This window comes from Capra hircus, chromosome 14 (genome assembly GCF_001704415.2).
Source record: "Capra hircus breed San Clemente chromosome 14, ASM170441v1, whole genome shotgun sequence".
Lineage (NCBI taxonomy): Eukaryota > Metazoa > Chordata > Mammalia > Artiodactyla > Bovidae > Capra > Capra hircus.
In genome coordinates this window covers 12866714-12892911 of record NC_030821.1, presented here as the reverse complement: position 1 = coordinate 12892911, position 26198 = coordinate 12866714, and the positions used below count along the sequence as shown (strand labels likewise).

The following is a 26198-nucleotide window of genomic DNA, read 5'->3' as shown; positions in this document are numbered from 1 at the left end:
CATGGCATATAACAAAAGATGTGCTTCCTCATCGTTAAATAATATTTAGCAGTGAGTCTGATTTCAAATGTCATAGTCCTGATGAACATAAACAAGATAAAAAACTATTTCATTTGGTGACAAGATCACGGTTACTCCCAATACTTTTGTGCTTTGTTGCCCATATTCGTAATTGAAGCCAATGATAAATTTTAGTTAGCAGTTAGTAAAAATACAGATGTAGATTTTTTAGGTTTTGTCCTATTCAAGGTTCTAGACCCCTGTGAATTCTATCCACAGCTTCCTTGGGTTAAGAACCCTCTGCTTTAAAGGCACAACCTAGCATTTGCACATATCCCATCTGCTCATATCCCATTGGTTAGAACATAATTTTCTACAACAACAGCTGGAAATAGTCTTTATTCCTGCAGACATGTGCCCAGTTAGAAATCAGGGGTCCTATTATTATTGAAAATGAAGAAAATGGATATTTAGAACCCCTAATTAAAAAGAACCATATACTATGGAAGAATTTAACTAGGAGCCTAATCTAGATTATGTGGTCAAGAAAAGTATCTCTGAGAAAGTGACAGCTAAACTGAGATCTGAAATATAATTAATAATGATACAATACCTGTTACTTATTGAATGCTTACCATACACTAGACATTCTTCTAGATAGTCATTCAAACTCACAACAGCCGTATTTAGTTTAGGGCGATCATTCAGGTTTTAGGGAATGGCAGCCCACTCCAGTATCCTTGCCTGGAGAATTCCATGGACAGAGGAACCTGGTGGGCTACAGTCCATGGGGTCGCAAAGAGTCGGACACAACTGAGCTTGCATGCGCTTGATTCAGGTTTTAGCGCTGAGAGTCCTACATCGCAGGAAACCCCTTGATCTGGGGCATACTAGATGGCTGTCACTCTTGGTAATCTTGTTATCATCCCCATTTTACAGAAAAGGAAACTAAGGCAAGAAACATTTGAACCATTTGCTGGAAATTGGCACAGGCAGGATTTACACTTGGGAAGGTTACTCCAGAACTCCACTGCTTAAGTGTTGGTTTGCTGGGGCTGCCTAACAATATACCGCAGACAGGGTGGACTTAAACAACAAATTTATTTTCTCACCTTTATGGAGGCTGGATATCCTAATCAAGGTACTAGCAGAGCTGATGTCTTCTGAGGCCTTTCTCATTGGCTTCTGGATGGCCGCCTCCTGCCTGTATCTTCACAGGGTCTTCCCTCTGGGTGTGTCTGTGTCCTAATCTCATCTTGTATGAGTGCGCCAGTTATATTAGATTAGGGTTCACCCTGATGATCTTGTTTTACCTGGAATCACCTTGTTCAAGGCCCTCTCTCTAAAAGTCGGATTCTGAAGTACTGGAGGTTTGTGCTTCAACATATGAATGAGAGGGCGGGAGGGCATAACTGAGCTGTAACAACTGCCATATTCTACTGCCAAAGGAAGGAGAGGTGGGGTAGCATTCCATAAGGTGTAACTTCATGTACAGAAGTCCTGAATCAGTAAAGCACACTCGAAGAACAGAGTGAATGCCTGTGTACCTGGCACTTACTGAGTGTGCAGGAGGGTGGACCATTTGAGACTGGAGAGGCGAGCAGGAGCCAAATGATGTGATGTTTTGTAGGCTAGGTTGAGAGTGGAGGATTTTTTCTTAAGGGTGCTGGGAAGCCATTTAAGGAATGACCTAATGGAGCCATTTAAGGGATGACAGGGAGTTGACATAATGGGACTTAGATTTTAAAAGACAACTCTGACGACTGTTTGGCGAACAGATTTGAAACAGTGGGATGGGTTAGGAGTTCAGGGCTGCAAACTGGGCCAGAGCTGTTGGTGACTTGGACAGGTGTTAACAGCGGAAGTCGAGAGAAGAGGTGGATGTCAGACATGAGGTGAAGATGGCACCAGTGGAGCACAGAAGGGGGCAGGAGAAAGCACTGTCTGCTTCCTCCACCAGACAAAAGCCTCTTTGTACAGGTGTCAAAGGAGCCAGGTACCGTCCTCAGTCCACACAGGTACCTCCCCAGTGACTGGCCCAGGACCATGCATGTCTACCTCCTCTGGACAAGGACACTTATGGGAAAGTCCACTCTGGCATCTCTGAGAATAAAAAAAGAAGCCTCCCTAATAAAAGGACGCTGGGTCAAAGCACAAACAAGGCTGTTGTGGATATATCTGGTGGTGAAAGTAAAGTCTAATGCTGTAAAGAACAGTATTACAAAGGAACCTGGAATGTTAGGTCTGTGAATCAAGGTAAATTGGAAGTGGTCAAACAGGAGATGGCAAGAGTGAACATCAACATTTTAGGAATCAGCGAACTAAAATGGACTGGAATGGGTGAATTTAATTCAGATGACCATTGTAGCTACTACTGTGGGCAAGAATCCCTTAGAAGAAATGGAGTAGCCATCATAGTCAAGGAAAGAGTCCGAAATGCAGTACTTGGGTACAGTCTCAAAAATGACAGAATGATCTCAGTTTGTTTCCAAGGCAAACCATTCATCATCACAGTTACCCAAGTGTATGCCCCAACCACTAATACTAAAGAAGCTCAAGTCGACTGGTTCTATGGAGACCTACAAGATCTTCTAGAACTAACACCAAAAAAAGATATCCCTTTCATTAGGGGACTGGAATCCAAAAGCAGGAAGTTAAGAGATTCCTGGATTAACAGAGAAGTTTGGCCTTGAAGTACAAAATGAAGCAGGGGAAAGGCTAACAGAGTTTTGCCAAGAGAACACACTGGTCATGGCAAACACCCTCTTCCAACAACACAAGAGAAGGCTCTACACATAGACATCACCAGATGGTCAATATTGAAATCAGATTGATTATATTCTTTGCAACTGAAGATGGCAAAGCTCTATAAAGTCAGCAAAAACAAGACCAGGAGCTGACTGTGGCTCAGGTCATTAGCTCCTTGTTGCCAAATTCAGGCATAAATTGAAGAAAGTAGGGAAAACCACTAGACCATTCAGGTATGACCTAAATCAAATTCCTTATGATTATATGGTGGAACTGACTAATAGATTCAAGGGATTAGATCTGGTAGCAAGAGTGCCTGAAAGAACTATTCATGGAGGTTTGAAACATTGTACAGGAGGTGGTGATCAAAACCATCCCAAAGGAAAAGAATTGCAGGAAGGCAAAACAGTTGTCTGAGGAGGCCATATAAATAGCTGAAAAAAGATAAGCAAAAGCAGAAGATATACCTAACTGAATGCAGAGTTTCAGAGAATAGCAAGGAGAGATAAGAAAGCCTTCAGTGAAGAATGCAAAGAAAGAGGAAAACAACAGAATGGGAAAGACCAGAGATCTCTTCAATAAAACTGGAGCTATCAAAGGAACATTTCATGCAAAGAGGGGCACAATAAAGCACAGAAACAGTATGGACAAAACAGAAGCAGGAGAGATTAAGAAGAGGCAGCAGGAATACACAGAACTATTCAAAAAATGTCTTAGTGACCCAGATAACCATGATGGTGTGGTCACTCACCTAGAGCCAGACATCCTGGAGTGTGAAGTCAAGTGGGCCATAGGAAGCATTACTATGAACAAGGTTAGTGGAGATGATGGAATTCCAGCTGAGCTATTTCAAATCCGAAAAGATGATGTTTAAGTGCTGCACTCAATATGCCAGCAAATTTGGAAAACTCAGCAATGGCCACAGAACTGGAAAAGGTCAGCTTTCATTCCAAACCCAAAAAAAGACAATTCCAAAGAATGTTCAAACTACCATACAGTTACGCTCATTTCACATGCTAGCAAGGTAACGCTCAAAATCCTTCAAGCTAGACTTCAACAGTACATGAACTGAGCACTTCCAGATGTTCAAGCTGGATTTAGAAAAGGCAGAGGAACCAGAGATCAAATTGTCAACATCCATTGGATCATAGAAAAAGCAAAAGAATTCCAGAAAAACACCTACTTCTGCTTCATTGACTATTCTAAACCTTTGACTGTAGAGATCACAACAAACCATGGAAAATTCTTAAAGAGATGGGAAAACCAGACCACCTTACCAGCCTCCTAAGAAACCTGTATGCAGGTCAAGAGGCAATTGTTAGAACTGGACATGGAACAATGGAATGGTTCCAAATAGGGAAAGGAGTGCGTCAAGGCTGTATATTGTCATTCTGCTTATTTAACTTATATGCAGAGTACATCATGCGGAATGCTGGGCTGGATGAAGCACAAGCTGAAATCAAGATTGCCAGGAGATAACAACAACCTCAGATATGCAGATTATATCCCTCTAATCCCTCAGCCTCTTGATGAAGGTGAAATGAGAGTGGAAAAGCTGTCTTGAAACTCAACATTCAAATAACTAAGGTCATGGCATATGGTTCCATCACTTTATGGCAAATAGATGGGGAAAATGTGGAAACAATGACAGATTTTATTTTCTTGGGGTCCAAAATCACTGTCGGAGAAGGCAATGGCACCCCACTCCAGTACTCTTGCCTGGAAAATCCCATGGGTGGAGGAGCCTGGTGGGCTGCAGTCCATGGGGTCGCTAAGAGTCAGACACAAATGAACAACTTCACTTTCACTTTTCTCTTTCATGCATTGGAGAAGGAAATGGCAACCCACTCCAGTGTTCTTGCCTGGAGAATCCCAGGGATGGCAGAGCCTGGTGGGCTGCCGCCTATGGGGTCGCACAGAGTCAGACATGACTGAAGCGACTTAGCAGCAGTGGCAGCAAAATCCCTGTAGACGGTGACTGCAGCCATGGAATTAAAAGACAGATGCTCCTCTGAAGAAAAGCTATGACAAATCTAGACAGTGTATAAAAAGCAGAGATACTACTTTGCCAACAAAGGTCCACTTAGTCAAGGCTATGGTTTTTCCAGTAGTCATGTATAGATGTGAGAGTTGGACCATAAGAAGGCTGAGCACCAAAAAATTGATGCTTTTGAACTGTGGTGTTGGAGAAGACTCTTGAGAGTCCCTTGGGCTGCAAGGAGATCCAACCAGTCAATCCCAAAGGAGATCAGTCCTGAATATTCGTTGGAGGGACTGATGTTGAAGCTGAAACTCCAATATTTTGGCCACCTGATGTGAAGAGCTGATTCACTGTAAAAGACCCTGATGCTGGGAAAGATTGAAGGCAGGAGAAGAAGGGGATGACAGAGGATGAGATGGTTGAATGGCATCAGGGACTCAATGGACATGAGTTTGATCATACTCTGGGAGATACTTAAGGACAGGGAGGCCTGGCGCGCTGCAGTCCATGGGGTCACAGATAGTCGGACATGACTTAGTAACTGGACAGCAATGATAAAAGGAGACACAAGGTACAATATACTACTTATGAAACATTCTTGCCAAAGAGATTTAACATGAATCTCTTTAAACTTCTAAATCCAATTTTGAAGTTTATAAGAAATGCAGACATAGGAGGAGCAATATAAATGACATAATGAGGAAGCATATCAGAATAATTCACAAGAAAAACTCAATGAAAAAACAAATTGGGAGGACGCTGACACCACAAAGAGCGTAGGGGAGGCTTGCACCAACACGAAGCTCGAGTATGTCCAGTGCTTCAATCACTGGGTTTGCCCAACCTCTTCAAGCACTACCACCTGTGTGTTCAGAAAGCAATAAAGGAGAAGGAGATTCCTACTGAAGGACTGGAGTTCATGGGCCATGGCAAAGAAAAGCCTGAAGGCTCTTCCTGACCTTGACAGTCATCTTGAGAGTGGACTCCTCAAATCAGGAAATTGAGGTCTCTGGATTGTGTCAATTAAAACCTAAGATAGCATTGATTTGATGAATTTAGGAGGGAGGAGTTTCCTTTCCTCCTTGCTATTTTTCTCTCTTTTGTAAAAGATGATGAACCGTCACTTTGCTTTGAGATTTCTGGCTTTGGTGTCTCAGCAGGAACTCCATGTTCTAAACAATGGGATTCTTTGGGATTATGGTTGCAATCCTTGGTCTGGGATCAGTTTTAAATATATCTTGTATGAAAACACGCAGAAGCTTGTCAGGATGACTAAGGTTGCCTGACCTTGAGTCATTCTTTGAAGGACATTACGTACACACTACTGGGGTTATTTGTTCATGGAAGCAACTGATTAAGATCTCTTTTCTCTAAGGGAGCTAATACTCCAGAAAGGGTCCCCAGCACAACAGTTCCAGTCAATGCTTGCAAGCACAGTTTTATTTTTATATAGTCATTTTACTGTGATTGCTGGTGGACTGGGTTAGCCAAGAGGAAGATGGCTTTCAACGGTTCCCTACCTTAACAAGTGGTGTCAGATTTCCTATTAAGACATGAAAGCTTCGTGAATGCTGCAGTGAACACCATTTCAGAATGCATGGTGTACTTCAGGAATTAAAGTCCCTGGAGTGGCTCTGGAGGAAAATCCTAAACGACAAAGATTTACTGCTGCCAGCATTCAACTTAAGTCAATGAATTAAGCCCACTTGTTTATCATAAAAATGCCAAAATGCTGCATATGATTAAATGGGGGGGTGGGGAGAGAAAAGAGGTCACTTGACTTGTCTTGTTTACTCACCCTGCCCTGTAATGCCTGTAATTATGAAAATGGAATAAGTTGTAACATTTAGTTTCTGTCATTAAAAGAAAAAATAAAAATTGGGAGAATGTCCAAAATTTAAAAGGACCAAAGAAACATAAAACCAAGTGCTATATATGCAACTCGATTGGATTCTGGCTTGAATTACATAAGCTACAAAACACATTTTAGGGATAACTGAGGAAAGTTGAACTTGGGACTGAACATTAAGTGACGTTAAAGGATTACTGTTAATTTTTCTTCAGTGGGAGGCTGTAGCTCTACAGAAGACATCTTTATTCTTAGGAAATACAGGCTGAATTATGTAGGGGTGGAGTTGTGATATTTGCACCTGATTTTCAAATGACACAGGAAACAAAACATAAACATGTAGACATGTATCAGTCAGAGTGAAAGAGACAAGTCGCGCAATTATGACATGTGGCAAAATGTTTCATCCCTGTGGTTTAGTCACTAAGTCATGTCCGACTCTTTTGAGACCCCGTGGACTGTAACCCACCAGGCTCCTCCGTCCATGGGGTTTCCCAGGGAAGAATACTGAAGTGGGTTGGCATTTCTTTCTCCAAGGAATCTTCCCAACCCAGGGATCCAACCCGTATCTCCTGCATTGGCAGACAGGTTCTTTACCACTGAGCCACCTGGAAAGCCTGTGGCAAAGTGTTATCAATAGTTAAATCTAGGTTGCACCACTCTCAACTTTTCAATATGTTTACGGTTTTTCAGTATAATACCTCTTCTTCCTTTGGATGTGTGGATGGGACACTTGTTACTGAAGCAACCATCTTTCAGCCATGAGGGAGACTTGTCTGAAGATCAAGCTGAAATACTGACACGGGTCCCTTCTGACATTAGGGAGTAGATGCATTTCAACCACTGGAGCTACCCTTCTTCAGATGTGTTCGTTACGTGAAATAATCCATATTCCTTAGTATTTAAGCCATTTTGAATTGAGCCACGATTTCTAGCAGAAACAAAAAAGATTGAAAATAGAGTATTTAAGGAGGCAGCAGGGAAGCCAGGAGACAGCGGTGTTACCAATATAAATTATTAATTCACATACAAATTTTCCCTCTGCATTTTATGACATGAATTTTCATTATGATTTATTTATGAACATTTTTATTTAATATGTTTGAATAGATAATCTATTCCTGTGGTAGGTTAAATATGACCACAGATTCTTTGCAGCTATTCTCATCAAAAGATAGAGTCTGTTTCCCACTCCTTGAATCTGAGCTGTCTTTGATGTTTGCTTTGACCAGCGGACGGTAGCAGAAGTGATCTTGTGCAAGTTCCAGAGCCTGCACTTCAGAAACCTTGCAGTTTCTGCTTTCCCCTCTTGAACAGCTCTCTGAGTCAACCAATAAGGAAAGTGGTTTAACCTATCAGAGGATACAAAGTTATACGGAAGAAAACCAGACAGGAGAAGCCAAGACCTACTGCAAAACACGTGAAAGAAGTCAGTTTGGACCTTTGTGCCCACCAGATCTCCCATCTGAATTCCACCATGTGACTGAGGCCAAGTAAACAAATTGAAGAACAGCCCAGCCAACCCACAGAACAAGGAGAAGTAATAAATCATTGTTGTTAAATCATCCAGTGTTGGGGTGGTTTGTTATACAGCAGTTTACTACTAATGGAATTTCCAAAGTGCAAAAAAATTTGAAGTGCAAAAATACACAAGTGAGGACTTGAACCCAAGTTCAGAGCAGTGTTTTTCAAAATTGCCAAGCAACTCACATGTTCATCGACAGATGAATGGATTGAAAATGTGAGAAATACATACAAGGTAATGTTATTCAGCCTTAAAAAGGGAGGGGGCACATTCTGACACATGCTGCAACATGGATGAACCATGAAGACTGGTGTTAAGTGAAATAAGCCAGTTCGCGGAAGGACACTTAGGACATGGTTCCTCTTACATCAGGTACCTGGAGTCATCAGATTCATTGACAGAGACAGTAGATTGCAGAGGGAGGGATGGGGCCTTACTGTTTAATGAGAACAGAGTCTGTTTTGCAAAATGAAAAGAAATCTGGGGATGGATGGTGGCGAAGGTCTCACAGCAGTGTGCGCGTACTTAATGCTACAGACCTGTATGCTTGGAATGGTCAAGACGGTGGATCACAACTTTTTCCCAGTTTGTTTTTGGTTTTGACTTCTCTTGTGGAATCTTGCCGTGTAGAAATTTTGTAATACATTTTTGTATAGTCAAACATCAATATTTTCTTTTGTGGCTCCTTTTGTGTCATTATTAGAAAGGCTTTTCTGATTTAAAAATTTTTTGACTAATTTTTCTCCCTTGTTTTCTTTTAGTACTTTGGTTCCTTCTAAACTGTGGAAAATGCTGAAAGAGAGGGGAATACCAGACCACCTGACCTGCCTCCTGAGAAACCTGTATGCAGGTCAGGAAGCAACAGTTAGAACTGGACATGGAATAACAGACTGGTTCCAAATAGGAAAAGGAGTACATCAAGGCTGTATATCGTCACCCTGCTTATTTAACTTCTATGCAGAGTACAGCATGAGAAACGCTGGACTGGAAGAAACACAGGCTGGAATCAAGATTGCTGGGAGAAATATTAATAACCTCACATATGCAGACGACACCACCTTTATGGCAGAAAGTGAAGAAGAACTAAAGAGCCTCTTGATGAAAGTGAAAGAGGATAGCGAAAGTTTGGCTTAAAGCTCAACATTCAGAAAACCAAGATCACGGCATCCGGTCCCATCACTTCATGGCAAAGAGATGGGGAAACAGTGGAAATAGTGGCTGACTTTATTTTGGGGGGCTCCAAAATCACTGCAGATGGTGATTTCAGCCATGAAATTAAAAGACGCTTACTCCTTGGGAGGAAAGTTATGACCAACCTAGATAGCATATTGAAAAGCAGAGACATTACTTTGCCAACAAAGGTCCGTCTAGTCAAGGCTATGGTTTTTCCAGTAGTCATGTAGGGATGTGAAAGTAAAGTCACTCAGTCGCGTCCGACTGTTTGCAATCTCATGGACTGTAGCCTATCAGGCTCGTCTGTCCATGGGATTTTCCAGGCAAGAGTGCTGGAGTGGATTGCCATTTCCTTCTCCAGAGGATCTTCCCGACCCAGGGATCGAACCCAGGTCTCCTGCATTATAGGCAGACGCTTTACTCTCTGAGCCACCAGGGATGTCAGTTGGACTATAAAGAAAGCTGAGCACCAAAGTACTGATGCTTTTGAATTGTGGTGTTGGAGAAGACTCTTGAGAGTTCCTTGGACTGCAAGGAGATCCAACCAGTCCATCCTAAAGGAGATCAGTCCTGGGTGTTCATTGGAAGGACTGATTTTGAATCTGATGCTCTGATACTTTGGCTACCTGATATGAAGAACTGACTCATTTGAAAAGACCCTGATGCTGGGAAAGATTGAGGGCAGGAGGAGAAGGGGACGACAGAGGATGAGATGGTTGGGTGGCATCACCAATTCAATGGAGATGGGTTTGGATGGACTCCGGGAGTTGGTTATGGACAGGGAGGCCTGGCATGCTGCGATTCGTGGAGTCGCAAAGAGTCGGACACAATTGAACAACTGAACTGAACTGAGCAGCACTTCTACAGGTCCTGTATATTTACATATATATGTTTATATTTATATTTGTGTAAATATATATATGTTTGTTTGGAGGGAGTAAGTGTTACAAAGGCATGGATCCAACTTTTTTCCTTATACCTGTCTAGTTGTCTTACCATCATTTATTCAGTAGCCCACATTTTCCTCCTTTGATTTGAAATGCTTCCTTTTTCATAGAATAAATTGCTGTATGTGTTTTGTGTCTACACTGTTCCATTTGTCTCTATTAACATTTTAGTGCTACACTCTTCTAATCATTGAGGATTTAAAATATTTTTCATATGTGTCTGGTACTATTAGTCCTCATTGTTCTTATCTCTTCTCGGAGTTTTCCTGGCCATTCCTGTTTATTTTTTCATTCGATTTTTTGGATCAGTTTTTTTCTACTAAAAGGATTCTGAGGGTGTTTTTATTAGAATTATGTTAAATTTATAGCTGACATATATTTTCTCCAGTTTTTGATTTTATAAATAATTCTTAGATCAGTTCAGTTCAGCCGCTCAGTCGTGTCCAACTCTTTGCGACCCCATGAATCGCATCATACCAGGCCTCCCTGTCCATCACCAACTTCCGGAGTTCACTCAGACTCATGTCCATCGAGTCGGTGATGCCATCCAGCCATCTCATCCTCTGTAGTCCCCTTCTCCTCCTGCCCCCAATCCCTCCCAGCATCAGAGTCTTTTCCAATGAATCAACTCTTTGCATGAGGTGGCCAAAGTATTGGAGTTTCAGCTTTAGCATCAGTCCTTCCAATGAACACCCAGGACTGATCTCCTTTAGAATGGACTGGTTGGATCTCCTTGCATAAGCCATTACAATTGAATCTTTTCCTGTAGCTGTGATTATTGCCTTATGATAAATTCCTAGAAATAAAATGTGAGCTTTTGAGATAGTGGTCATTGCCAGAATTCTTACCAAAGAAATTGTATACTCCTACAAACTGGATGAAAATGATAGATTTATTAAATTTAAAAAAAAGTCTTGCTACTCAAACAGGCAAAAAGCAATATGTCAACTTTTAATTTTCACTTGTCTGATTATTAGTGAGACAGAACATTTTTTGTTTGCTTATCTATTTGTATTTAATTTTCAGTGATTCACTATTAGCATCATTACCCATTTTTGGTTGAAAAAATCTGGTAGTTTATTTCAAAATACTTTTTTTCATTATTTAATTTATTTTTTAAGAAGCATTTATTGAGCACTTTTACATTTTTTAAAATTTATTTTTGGCTCCTCTGGGTCTTCGTTGCTGTGCATGGGCTTTGTCTAGTTGCAGCGAGGGGGGCTGCCCTTCGGCTGAGTGCACGGGCTTTTCATTGTGCTGAGTTCTGTTGCAGGGCATCAACTCTAGGCTTCTGCGGGTTAGTAGTTGCAGCTCTCAGACTCTAGAGGACAGGCTCAGCTATTGTGGTGCACAGGCTTGGTGCTCCATGGCTTGTGGGTTCTTCCTGGACCAGGGGTCAAACCCGTGTCCTCTGCACTGGCAGGAGGATTCTCACCCACTGCGCCACCAGGGAAGTCCTCCTTATCCATGTTAATGCTAATGGTCCTAATGTTTTTTGAGCTATATGTTGTTGTTGTTGTTATTGTTCAGTCGCTCAGTCATGTCTGACTCTTTACGACCCCATGGACCGCAGCACGCCAGGCCTCCCTGTCCATCACCAACTCCAGGAGCTTGCTCAAACTCGTGTCCATCGAGTCAGTGAGGCCATCCAACCATCTCGTCCTTTGTTGTCCCCTTCTCCTCCTGTCTTCAACCCTTCCCAGCATCAGGGTCTTTTCTAAGTTGAAATGAGCTATATGAGCTTATATATATTGTCTATCAAATCTATTTTAAGTGTTTATCATATATTTGTCAAATACTTTTCCAGTTTGTTACTTAATTTTAGTTGCATATAACATGTATTATTGTATGTAATTTTTTGTTTGTTATTGCATGTAATTTTTTATTTTAAAAGTTACATATTCACTGAATAAATTAATATAGAACCATATATACATATAAGTATATTTAAACATATATACTAAATATATATACTGAGCCTTCTCATACTGCTAAAGGTACATGTGGTGATTTTTTGACATTTAAAATTCTAAGCTTTTTATCAAATTTACAGAACTTTTCCTTTGTTAATTTCTTCCATTTGTTTATACTTAGAAAGATATTCCCACACAGAAATGAGAGGTGGAGGAAGGCAGAGCAAGTACAGAGAAACGTCTTGGTCTTGAGATTATCTGGGCATCAGATTATTGTGACATGGACTGGGATCATGGCTTAGAGATAAACAGAGGTGGACAGATCAACATGTAATTTGGAAGTTGACTTACAGACAGATTCATGGGTAGGTGGGGGCGGGGGGCTGTGTAACGGAGAAAAGAGAGAAATAAATAATGACCTAGATTTTGACATAAGCAGCTGATGGAATGAGGGTATCTTTTTCTCATTTCTGAACTAAACAATGTGAATTCTTTATAGGGTGACTGAGGAATTTTGGTATATGATACTTCCCCAATGATATTCATCACCGCGGATCCCCCTTCAACAGGATCCTTGAATACGGGCTGGCACAGCCTTTTGTCTTCATTCTTTGACCTGCTATGTTTTAATGTGCCTGCCTACTTTGCAGGAATGTTCTCTTTGTGTTTACAAAGTACTCTTGAGTACACGTTCTCTTTGATGACTTCTTCTTACGTGCGAATGTGGGCTAGTTTTCCATTTCTCAGTCACTGGGAGCTTTGGAAGCAGGGTTTATAGGCACCAGGGGGTCACACACAGGCGGGGAGGCACTCCTCAGTGCTTTCTGTGGTTATCAGATTGTTGCCAGGAGGGCCCTCGGGCACTTCCTGAGGGCTGGTGCTGTATAACTCACCACCACCTTTTATCTCAACATTAGGGTCATGAAAGGAGAACTCAGTTTATGAGTGTGTGGCCTGGAATAGCTAGTTTGGAACTAATCAGTAGAAAGCGTCAGCAAGTTTATTATTACGTTGCGATTGCACAGACCAGTGTCCAGTGAAGCTTCCTGTCCGCCTTGAACTGCACAAACAGGTTTAGGGGACAAGGTTGTTTCAGAGCATCACAGCAAAGTCACAGTGCCTAACTCCAGGGGAAGAAATAAAGCTCCCTGCCTCTGACCCTTGTACCGCAATACTATCTGATGCCTGCATATGACTCTCCCCCTTAACAACCCAGAAAAGACACCTCTGACTTCCTGCCAAAAGGACACACACATGCACACACACAATTGCTTCTCTGAGAGTGACGATGGCTTGTGAGGAGCCGTGTCTTCCAGCAACCAGTAGCAATGTACCAACAAGGGAAAAAGTTCACTAGAGTTAGAAATGTCATCTGTGGTCTTGGAACAACTTTTCTGGGCCAAACAAACTGATCCTTCTGGGAAATAAGCAGTCTAGGTCTTTCAAACATGATATTCTAGCTAATTCACAATTCTGTTGTGTAACCAAAGGTCACACCTACAGGCAAATTAAATGTTTGTCGCTAAGGAGATAGCCATCTGGCAAACAAAATACTGTGGGATCATGGTGCTCCCTCTTCCTGGAATGTCCTTGTGTGCTAAGTCTACAAGGAGGCCATTTGGCCATACTCCCAAATCCAGCCTTTGACTAGTCACCTCCTGCTTCCTCAGATGCCCAACAGAGCTATGCTGGCAAAAAACACTGTCTATTACTCTGTTTATATAAGCCCCACTGCTGAGCTGTCTGGATCACCTCAGAGGCAAAAAAAAAACACATAGACAAACCCAACAGAAGCAGTGAGACCCAAGTCCTAGATCAAGAGATAAAGCTGCAACTGAGGCTTTCCCGAGTTTGGGTTAGCAGAAGAAACTCAAGCTTATCCTTGTCACCAAACGTCCCAATCCCCTTTTCCCACCGCATAGACTTCCACTCATCACCCACTGAACCCCCATTCAAATGCCTCTTCCTTTCTGAACTTTCCTTGACCACAGCCGCATCCAAGAGAAATGAGTGGTTCCTTAATTTGTGATTCAGTAGCAATGTGCGTGTGTTTCTCTTTGATCACGTTCTTCAGTCTTATTGTGGTAATCTGTTTACATGGCCCTCTTCCCAGGCTCCAAGAGTAGACTGTTTTATTCCTTTTTTTTATTTCCAGTGCCTGGCTGAGTGCCCAGCATTGGGAGGTATTCAGTGCATTGTTCTGAAGCCGTGTTTTTTGGCACTGGAATCAAAGCACCTGGTTGCACAGTTTGCGCACTGCACAAACGTGCCTGGGCGTGGGGGTAAGTGCTGGTCTCAGGCTGCCAAGCGCGAACAGTGCCTTCCTCTCACCCAGAGGCACAAGTTGGCAGGGTTGCGTGAGCCTCGAGGGGGGCTTCCTCTGAATTTGCACCAAGATGCTGTATAGACTTGCACTTTTTGCTATTGGAAGACCTAACCAGCCACTTTAAGGATGGCAGAATGTGAAGAAATTCGAGCTTGAAAAGAATAGCTCCCCTTGTGAAAAGTTTCCACAACTCATTTCATTAAGACTTCCAGTTACCTGATTTTGGAGAAAGTGTTGAAAGTGTTAGTTTCTCAGTCATGTCCGACTCTTTGCGACCCCATGGACTCTACCCCACCAGGCTCCTCTGTCCACGGAATTCTCTAAGCAAGAGGACTGGAGTGGGTAGGTATTCCCTTCTCTAGGGGATCTTCCCAACCCATGGTTCAAACCTGCGTATCTTGCACTGCAGGTGGACCCTTTACTGTCTGAACCACTAGGGAAGCCCAAAATGCATCATGCTTTTCAGTGTAGTGTATTCATCTTCTATTACTGTTTTTCTAAATACACAAGTATACAGGTTTAGTCCTGAAAAAATGTTGTCTATTGATGTTCTTTTTCCTGAGCCTTTAATACTGGCTATAGCTTACTATGGACTAGACACCCGAAATTTTAATAAAATTGGCCAGCGTAAACACCTCATTGGTGGCAAGTTTCTCATTGGGTAAAAAGGTGTCTATTATACATTTCGATCAGAAACAATAGGAGGAGAGATTTCCTGGGGGCCTTAAGACACTGTAGGGGTCTATTCCACCGCAGGGGGTGGAGTTTGACCTGTGGTCAGGTAACTAGGGGGCTTCCCAGGTGGTGCTGGTGGTGAAGAACCCACCTGCCAAGGCTGGAGACATAAGAGATGTGGCCGGGAGCCTGGCAGGCTACCATCCATAGGGTCACAAAGAGAAGGACACAACTGAGAGACTTAGCAGAACGCAGCACAGGCAACTAGGGTCTCACATGCTGAGTGGCGCAACCAAAACAAAAAAGTCGAGAACAAACGAAACAATTAGCAGCAAAGTTGTCAGCTATGGTTTTTCCAGAAGTCATATATGGATGTGAGAGTTGGACTATAAAGAAAGCTGAGCACCGAAGAAGTGATGTTTTTGAACTGTGGTGTTGGAGAAGACTCTTGAGAGTCCCTTGGACTGAAAGGAGATCCAACCAGTCCATCCTAAAGGAGATCAGTCCTGGGTATTCATTGGAAGGACTGATTTTGAAGCTGAGCTCCAATACTTTGGCCACCTCATGCAAAGAGCTGACTCATTTGAAAAGACCCTGATGCTGGGAAAGACTGAGGGCAAGAGGAGAAGGTGACGACAGAGGATGAGATGGTTGGGTGGCATCACCAATTCAATGGAGATGGGTTTGGGTGGACTCTGGGAGTTGGTGATGGACAGGGAGGCCTGGCGTGCTGCTGTCCATGAGATCGCAGAGTCAGACACGACTGAGCGACTGAACTGACCTGTCACTGTGTTAGCGCAATTGTGGCTTTATCCATTACGCTCTTCAGTTTCCACTGCAGCTGTGTACTGCCAGGTTTTCAGTGCAGAAGCTACTGGTTTGTTGGCTTCTCTCTCTGTTCTCACCCACCTACCACAAATAGACCATCAACCGTTTTAGGGATAATAACTGCTGAATACTCCACAAAGTCATGTCTGCAAAGAAAGAAAATAGACGGTGGCCCTTTCACAAGTCACAGATAAGACCTGTCATAGTTGCCATCTGGTTAGGGTGCATTGTCTCTGCACAAAGTATTTTGAATCAGAATTAAAGAACCAAACTTTGAAAATATCTTGCTTTTCAATATATTTAGGGATGATGCCAGGTTATCCCTAAGATAAAGGCATTCCAACGTGGGAGAGAAAACAACGGAGTTTCAGTTTTGTACCAAAGACTGCCAATACCTTCCTGAGCCACAGCCTCTGAATCAAGTGCCCTTGAAGGGTGAGGGGTGGGGGAAGGTGTCTCTGTGAACAATGCCCACGGAGCGTGCCGCCGAGGTAAATAGTCAGGAGCCCAAGAGCTTCTGATGTCCCTTCTTTCTCTTCAGGCCTCCACTCTCCATCCCCTCCTGTTTCTTCTCTTCCTCTCTTCTCTTTTGACACTTGCATTATGTTTTGCAACCACAACTTCCAGGATCAGTTCAATACAATTCATATTTAATGAGCATCTTTACCCATGTGTGGGATCTGGGCTGTTCTTAGTCGCTCAGGCAAGGGATCTAAATTCTTTTCCACTCCTACACATCTTCTTCCCAGGTGTTTCCTTGTCTGCTCCCACTCTACTAGATCGGGAGCACCTTGAGGAAAGGAAACAAGTCTCAGTCTTACTTGTTTTTACTGCCTGGATTTGTAGTAGAGTAAGTGGCTGCTCGGGCTTCCCTGGTGGCTCAAAGGTAAAGAATATGCCTGCAATGTGGGAGACCCAGGTTGGATCCCTGGGTCGGGAAGATCCCCTGGAGGAGGGCATGATAACCTCTCTAAGTACTCTTGCCTGGAGAGTCCCATGGACGGAGGAGACTGGCAGGCTGCAGTCCATAACGTTGCACAGAGTCGGACACAACAGAAGTAACTAAGCAGCAACAAGCTGTTGCTCAATACCTGTTTTTAAAATGAAAGTTATTGAATGAATAGAAATAATAAGTGACAAGAAGCCTTCCACTCGGTGATATTTTATTTAAAATTTCTGAAACAAACATCAAAATATTCACATTTTCTCAATTAGGGTAGCAGATACGAGTATACATCATCTTCATACTATTTTTCATATTTGAAAATTTCTGTGATATTTAAAAACCAAGATGAGTAATGCAGGTGATAGCAGTATGATAGAAATGTCTTTCTTCAAGGATCTCATCACTTAATTAGGGAATTGTTCCAAGGGCACCTGATTGCAGAAGTCTGTGGGGCTGTACATTTTTAGGGGTTGACTGGCTTGCAGTTAAAAAAAAAAAAAGCAAATAGGTCTAGTTTGCAAGGTATCCTAGGAATCAGCAGATAAGCACTTTTGGTATTTTTTAATACACATCCATACACATTCGTGACAATGAAACATGGCCAACAAGAACTGGATGGATTCTAGGCAGCATGGTGTTAACTATCTGTCTACCTGGGAGTTGGTGGAAAGCCTCTTGAGAACTGCGGCAAAATATGTTTCCTCCTTAGGATCAGATCTCCTCTTTGTCTTCTCCATCCTGCACTCTTCCTGGAATATTGATCTGTATGGACCACATCCGTCGATGCTTATGACTCGGCCTTCTGGTTGGGTTCAGCTAGAAGTCAGAGGAAGGGAAGAAGAAGAAGGTCAGGTTGCTTCACCCTCCTGTTTCCTTCCTGTAAAGTTGCCTCCAGCTGGCAGTGTCCCTTGACTAAAGGTCATTGCTTCTCCCGTAGAGAGTGGCGGTGATACACGACTCTGTGTCTGTCTCCCTCTGTCTCTCTCTTGGGTCTAGGAAACACCTCTTCTGCTTATCCCTGTGGGCCTGGGTATTACGGGCTCATTAAGAAGTGCCTTAAGCTTACACACATACAGCTTTGAAAACAGTCCCTTTGAATATAAAACATCCCAATTTAGCCTCTTCTGAGTGGGCCATCTGTTTTCTTTTGGGATTCTGATTAATCAAGGTTGAACCGTGACAGCTAAGTTTTACCTCTTCACCAGTGGTTAGCACCCAGGTTTCTGTCCTTCACTTAGCTGATGCCAGAAGAGAACGTCAGAGAATCCCCTTTAAATACTAAACTCCTGTCTGTATCTGGTGTCCTCTGTTTTTTTCTAAATCTTTTCATCATCTTCTTTTCTGCCACAAAGTCATAGAAACTGAAATGTTAAATTACTAAGAAACACTAGAAAACATATTGTCAGCATGAAATAATTACAGTCCTCCTTTAATAAATTCTACCTTCTGATGACTTTTGATCAGCTTGTGATCCTCATATATTAGTACGCTAGTATATACAAATATTTAATCATCAGAGGGGGAAATCTAAACTTTCATTCTACCATGTAATGATGAAAGGGGAATGTGTGTAATTTAGTGTAATTTGAAATATTATGGAAAGCAACAATCAGTGGAAATGTAAATGTCTGGGATAATGTCCCTGGGCCTGGCCAGGGATGTCTGGTGAAACCCACAATTTTTCAAGGCCTTCACACATATTGGTCCCTCTGCCTAAATACTCTGCCTGCCTCTCCCACTCTTCATCTGGCTAATTCCTATTTATCCTTCAGCAAACTGCTTTAATGTCACAACCTCAGATAAGTCTCTGACCCAAGTGTAAATTAACGCCCACCTCCTGTCAATTCTCTCTGATAGAACCCAGTTCTTTTCCTTTATCATAATCGTGTGTGTGTTAGTTTCTCAGTCATGTCCAACTCTTTGGGACCCCATGGACTGTAGCCTGCCAGGCTCCTCTGTCCATGGGATTCTCCAGGCAAGAATACTGGAGTGGGTTGCCATTTCCTTCTCCATGGGATCTTCCTGACCTAGGAATCAAACCCAGGTCTCCTGCATTGCAGGCAGACTCTCTACCATCTGAGCTACCAGGGAAGCCCCAGACTTATCACAACATAAAGTATATAATTATATCTCTGTTCATTGTCCAATGTCCATCTCACCCATGAGGACAGAAATCAGTTTTGTTTGGTTCCCCCACTATGTTTGAATTCTTTATCAGTATCAGGGGCCCAACCAATAGTCGTGAAATAAATGAATGCATTAAGTTCTTAGAAAGGAAGAGCCGCTGCATGTGTGAATTATAATTCCATTTATAGTACTGTTATCAAAGGTGGATTATTTGTATTCCTTAAATTTAAGAGGATGTCCCTAGACACGTTAAAATAAATCTATTTATTTATCTACTCTAGATTTGCATTTTATGAGTCATGTTTTGTTCCAAGAAGGCAAAAGCCTAGCCAAGAACTTGTCATAAACAGTCCTAAAAAAAAAAAAAAAGTCCTTTCTTAAAGTTATAATGAGATGTACTAGGGGATACCTGCTGTTTCTGCCTGCCCAACTTCCTTTGCTGTTCTTTAGGTTACAGAACCAAGGACCACCATGTGTGACCTCTCTGGGTTGTGCACTCCCCGACTCCAGGAGGCCCCGTTCACATACACTACATCACGAATTAGAGTTCTGAAAAGCTCTTCCTGTTGGGGAACACTTCTCATACACCGTATCGTTCAGTCTGTGCGTGGGCTCCCTTGCCAAAGAGGTGGACACGTGACCCAAACCAGTCGATCAAAAATCTATCTTCAGAAATCACCGCTATTTATTGTAGGACTATATATATAAATCGGGATTTCCAGTACTAAGAAGTATGGACGTCTCAAGCTGCGAGAGGTCCTTTTGCCATGTAATGACAAAAAAGCTGTCTGCGAGGGACGTCAACATACAGGAAGGCAGAGCAGAAAGAAGGAGAGCATGAGACAGATTTGTGATGATCAGAGCTGGTCCCCAGCCCTGCCTAAACTGCTCCTGGGCTTTTCGGTTATGTGACCTAGTTAAGTTCCCTCCCTTATTTAGTCAAGTTTGAGTTGAACCTCTGTTACTTACAACTCCAAGAGCATTGGTTAATACAGATACCAATCTCAACCTTGTTTTCTGCTTAACAGGAAACTAAATTTGCTTCTTGTGACACCAATGACATCATGTATCTGCCTACAGTCCTCCAATTGCTTCTCATGGTGCCCAGAAAAAAGCCAACTGTCCGCACGTCATGGCCTGTAGATATCTGCACGGTCCGACCTTACCTCCGCCCACTCTCCCTGCCTTTCGCTCACTGTGCATCAGGAATCCTGACCTTGGCGATCCTTATAAGAGCCAAGCACGCTGCCACCAGAGGCTATTTGCACTTGACATTCCCTTGTCTGGTACACGCTTCTCCCAGTTTATCTGCTTGACTATATTCTGCTCTCTGTTCACATGTGAACTTCCCTCATCATCCCATCTTAAAATCCTACTTTTCCTCTCTGTATTAGTTTCCTAAGGGTTCCCTAACAAAGCACCACAAATTGGATGTCTTGATTCAACAGCAATGTATTGTTTCACAATTCTGGAAGGCAAGACAAGACGTTGGCAGAGTTGGTTTGTTCTGAAAGCTGTGAGGGACTACCTGTTCCATGCCTTGCTCCTAGCTTCCGGTGGCCTGCTGGCAACCACTGGCATTGTTTGGCTTGTAGAAGCACCAAATCTCAGCCTTCATCTTCACACGACGTTCACCCTGTGGGTATGTCTGTCACTGTACCCTAATTTCCCCTTTTTGTAAGGACTCCAGTCATATCGGATTAGGGCCTCCTCCAATGACCTTGGAGTCATCATTGATTCGATCATCGGCAAAGATCCTATTTTCAAGTAAGTTCACATTCACAGGTACTGAGAATTAACATCTTTTTGAGGGGACACTATTCATCCCATAACACTCCTCTTAAGCTATCTTATTTTTCTTTATAGTATGTACCTGACATTATAAACTATGTTTATACTGATTTAATGCCACTCTCTGCATCAACTAGGATGTAAGTCCCATGAGCATGTAGATGTAATATTATATCCACAGTTGGATTTTTTCCCCAGTTTTTAAAATAGTGCCTGGTATATAGGGGATAAGCAATCAAAATTTGTCAAATGAGTTAATACTACATAGGAAAATGGGCCCTCCTATTTTAAAATATAAAGTCTGAAACTTCTTTGTGCATAGCCAACTATTTGAAGAGACGAAATCTTCTCTGACTACTTTGATACATGTATTAAAGAGTCTAAGGCTTACTGGAGATCCAAAAAAAAACCTGTCACAAACTGACATACCATGCCTTTGAAAACAGAAGGGTGGGTAGAAACACTCTAAGGAAGAATGGAATTTGGGAGTGGTAGGTTGAGAGGGGACATGTGAGAAGGGGTAGAAGTTAAATAAGTTTATGAGTGGTCAAGCTCTGGCAAAATCCTGCCGTAGTCATTGTTTTGTCTGACTTCGTGATAAAAGTATGCCGATGGCCTTCAATGACGTTACGTTGCTTTCATTATTAAAAAGTAATATTAATGTGAAAGCAAATTTTGCCTGCTGCAGATATTAGAAGTGCCCCCTCAGGTATAGCTCTGTCAAGTTGTATTATTATCTATCTTTCAGCTGATGCCCCCATTGGAATATGAGCTGAGATTAGGGTCTGTGTCTTTTTAACCCACAACCAGTCAAAAAACAAGTGATCAATTAACTATCAATGTATTTGCAGCACACACACACACACACACACACACACAAAGAGTTAAGAGCCCTTACTTACATAAGGCTTTTTAGAAATCAATAAGAAGACAGGTGACCCAGTAGATCAAAGGAAGTGCAGATACCATATAAACATAACAAGTTGCTCAATCTTGCCAGTAGCCAGGGAAATGCAAATTAAAATCATAACAAAATTGAATTTTTGCCCATCTGCTTGGCGAAAGTTGAAAAGATTGATAACTTCCAGGCTGGCGAGGGTGTAGATAACCAGGTGCTCTCAGACTTCTGAGTGTGGGATCGTATGTGGAACTGTATGTCCAATTTCAGAATACATTGACCTTTTGACCTAAATATCCTATTTTTTAAGCTTCTCCCCTACAAAATAGGCCGTATTCAAAATAATACATATCAATAAGTCTCCAGAATTTCAATATAGGAAAAACATAGGTGTCTCATTTGGTTTTAAACAAATCCAGAATATATTTTCATACTTTTGAGTTTGTGGAGTAAAATTCCTGCTCTCAACAGAATAAATTATCAATTAAGTAGCAGAAGCAACATTTATCAAATGTCAACTGGAAGCAAATAATGTTGTTTGATTCCCTAATTATGTTTAGCCACGAATATTTAAGAAAGTCACTCTTAGCTTCTACCAGTCTAAACCACCCTAAACCAGTCTCTGAGGGAAGTAAACCCTAGCCCCAAAGGTGAGCTTAGAAAGTGAGAAGTCAAATGGGCAGGCACCCTGGGCGGCAAACTCAGCTTTTGCTCTCAAATTTCACCCTGTGCTCTTACCATCCCTAGTTGTTTCTGTTTACAATTAAAAAGGGGAAAGTGCTGCTTAGAGCAAGAATTGCCACAACCATTTTCTCATATTCAGGGAGTGGCTTAATATGTGTATTTATAACTTATCCAGCGAAAATGCCAGGCAGCCCTCTTTGAATAGAAGAGATGACTCCTCCCACTGAGAAAGAAAAGGTATTTTTATCACACTGAAGTGCTCTGCATAAGGAAGTGAGAAGAACCTCGACTTTTCCTAGGGATAGGGAGGAAGTGAAACTCAAGGAAGATTTGAGGGGTTTGGGAGGGAAAGCAAAGGCTCCCCTAGAAGGGGGATGAAATTGAGTCTAGCAGGATGCTGGAGGCCAGCCAGTGCTCCCATAACGTGATAATGTGCTCTCCCCAGACCTGCCCCGGCCACTCCGAGCTTTGGAGTGAGGTCTGGCTCTTTCCAGGACAGCCCCCAGCAGTGACTGAGGCAGGCAGTGGCCAGAGCCCAGCTATTTCCACCAGAGGACCCCTGTACTGACCAGGCAGAGCGCCCCTCATTTAGACAAAGCCTTTGTGAAAACGAAGCCTGGGTCAGATGGCTTCCCTCCCGTTTGTCTTCTCAGCTCTTACTCCCCAGAAACCCTTCCCCGCTTCCCTCTGTCAGCCCTGCTCCCCAGAGAGCTGACCAGCACAACCAGGGACCCCTCCCTCGTTTACCCCTGCCAAAATTTCTACACAGTGGGATTTTTCTTTAGACTCTGAAAGAAACCATTTCTCGTTTTAATTTCAAGTTCAGGAATTAAAACCAAATAATTGCTGGTTTGTTCTGTGCCACACAGTCACTGCTTAACTTCAGAGGACTACTGGCCTTGTCTCTGAACAATCGCACATTTCCTCAAGAACGTAGTCCTTTCCTTTTTTGTTGTTAAAGAGAAATGAGAGAAATTCTAGGGGAAGAAGACCTGCAAATGGTGATACAAAAACTTTTATGAGCAATGGAATCCTAATTTCAGAATAAAAAAAAGACCTCCTAGTTTACTCTAAATAAAGCCCCTAACTTTGCATCAGAGGGTTGGTCCATAGAGCACTTGAAAGTTGCAATCTAGATATCCAGTTACAAAAGCAAATAAGTAAACAACAAAAAACAGCTTTGCAACCATCTTAGTAAAAACAGTTAACATTTCAAGTAATTATAACTTGTGTTTGTATTATTCCGAATGACTATAATACTAGGTGGTAACTCCCATCTAGATAAACTAGCACTTATGCTATTGAAGTAGATGATAAAGTTCAGTGTTTGGGATCTCATGGTTTTATTCAACTGGATGTATTTTTCTTTTCATTGTTTTCAACTCACCAATTATATTTGTTGAAAGGACAGTTCCATTTTCAGAAAAAATCACACACGAGGCCACTTGACCTTTTGGGTCTATGTGCTGAGGAAATTGTGAGGCAATCATGAATTCAGTGCAGTGTATTTATTGGAAGAGGGGCATTCTGGGTTTTGTTAAGAAGCTCAAACAAGCTCAAAAATGTGTAACTTAAAAGAAACAACAAATAGTTGTTACTTGTTTAATAACCTTTTAAATCTATCAGCAAGGAGGCTGACATTTGAAATGGCTTCTCTGAGATTTATTAAGGGAATATATTTGTCGATTCCCTTTATTCTCTAAATGCTCTTTTCTCCGCACTCTTTTGCCATCTCTGCTGAAATTGTCTCTTTCTTATTTTTAAAAAGCAGAAGCTCACCTTCAGCCCCAGTCTGCTTCACCTTCTTTAATCCACTTTGTGCCTGGGCTGGCCTGGAGCAAATGGGGTTATGATGAGATTTCTCAGCCTCTTAGGAAGACCGCGGTCCCTACACCTTTCAGTTGCTGCTTTGAGGGCCTGCTGCACCACCCACCATCTCCCTTCCAGTGACCCACTGACCCCGGTAGGTCCCGGGCGAGGCGGCTGCTGACCTAAGTCCACCTGTATCTGATTTCTGTTGACACCATAGAACAGCCCACTTGTCTAACAAAAGAGTGGTTCAGTTACAAATTACATGCAGACTGTCAGGTTATCTTTTCTGGGCTGCTAAAATTGAGACAGCATTTTTTAAGTCAAAGGCAATCACCTGAATGAATATTTACTTATGTACATATATATGTGTATTATATGTTCAACGACAGTGGTGGTGTCTATTCAGGATCATGGAGTACAGGATATTCCCACATCTATAAACATATGTGCATAAATGTTAGTGTTGCCCATATCATGAATGGAAAATTGTTTTCCTGTTTAAGTCTTAAATAGTTTAAATAGGAATTACTCAATAATATTTACTGTTATTTTTCGTAATAGCTCAAAATAAGTAGTTTCTTTGTAAAGAGTTTGTGATCTAAACAAGACATGTCAAGCCAACACCTAAAAAAGTCAGCTCAGAAAAACCTAGGCTTCCACATTTGGGGGAGAAACTAGCCTTAGAAATTGCCCTTTGTTCCATTTCCCCAAGCTAGGATTGTTTAAAGTTTTTCTTTACTCCACTGAATAAGTGGATAAGGCATACTGATCGTCATCTTTAATTCATGGTGTATTACTAAATAATAATGTGAGTGAGAGAAGGAGGGGGAGGAAAGGACACAGAGCTGGAAGGCTATCTGGCTCAGGCTCCATTTTATGAAAGGCCTGGAATTTGGGCTTTTGACTCACCTCCAAAGGAGGTTACACAAAAATATTCTGATAGAGTGGTTGAAAGTAGACACCCGCGATCCAAATTCAAAATTGAGATCCCTGACTAAACTATATCACCTTTTGTGTTAAAAGTTAAATCTTTTAACTATCTTCTGACTAGCACAACTCTCCTGTGTCATAATTTCTTTTGTGTTAAAAGCATCAATTGTTAAAATGTGGACATTTAAAATACCACCAATTTTTATTAGGGAAAAACCGTTTGGGAATTCCCTGGCGGTCCAGTGGTTAGGACGCCATGCTTTCACTGCAGAGGGCATGGGTTTGATCCCTGATCAGGAAACTAAAATCTCACAAGGTGTGCAGTGTAGCCAGAAAAAAAAAAAAAAGTTTAATATTCTGGGGACCTCAAAAAATAATGGAAGCAGCCAGGATCTCCCTCAGCTTTTGAGAAGCTCTGAAATTATTTGGTTAGAATGCAAATATTTCCATGATGTGACAGGAACATTTTTAGGTAACCCTGAGATACTGTGACTAAGACATCTGGAAATAAGAAAATTGTAGTAAAGAATGAGTTGTATGTGTCAAATGAAGATTCAATACATACCTTTTTGTTTTTCCTCCATGCTAAATTCTATGGACTTCCTTGAGTCTTACTATTACAACCAATTTAATGCATATTTAAAATATTCAATATTTGCATCTTTAAAGCAGGCAAAGGATCGGACACAACTGAGCGACTGAACTGAACTGAACTGAAAGCAGGCATTCTCAATTTGAAGTCACTAACTTTGTCTTGGTAATCTTACAGAAGCAGCATGTGTGAGAAGCTGTGAATGTTCAACCAGAGTAAACTGCATGATGAAAAATGTTCTTGAATCCTGAGGCTTGGAGCACTAAAATAAAACCGGATATGTAAGATTCTTTCAAAGACTAGTCTTACAGAAATGCCTTCAAGGAGAAAGGAGTGACAAAACAATAGGGAAGTCAACTCTTCTGGGTTAGAAGGGAAGGGTAATTCTGGGTAGCAGGTCACCAGAGGTCATTTGAACTATAAACATCTTGAAAGGGAACTTCTTCGTCTTGT

The 26198-nt window shown here is 42.0% G+C and overlaps 1 long non-coding RNA gene across 1 annotated transcript in view; it reads right to left on the bottom strand.

Moving 5' to 3' along the window:
* Window positions 17123-26198, bottom strand: part of LOC102184166 — a 55826-nt gene continuing 46750 nt past the window's right edge. The window contains exon 4 of the long non-coding RNA XR_001296526.2: window positions 17123-17727. This is a non-coding gene — a long non-coding RNA (uncharacterized LOC102184166). The remainder of the gene's footprint in view (window positions 17728-26198) is intronic.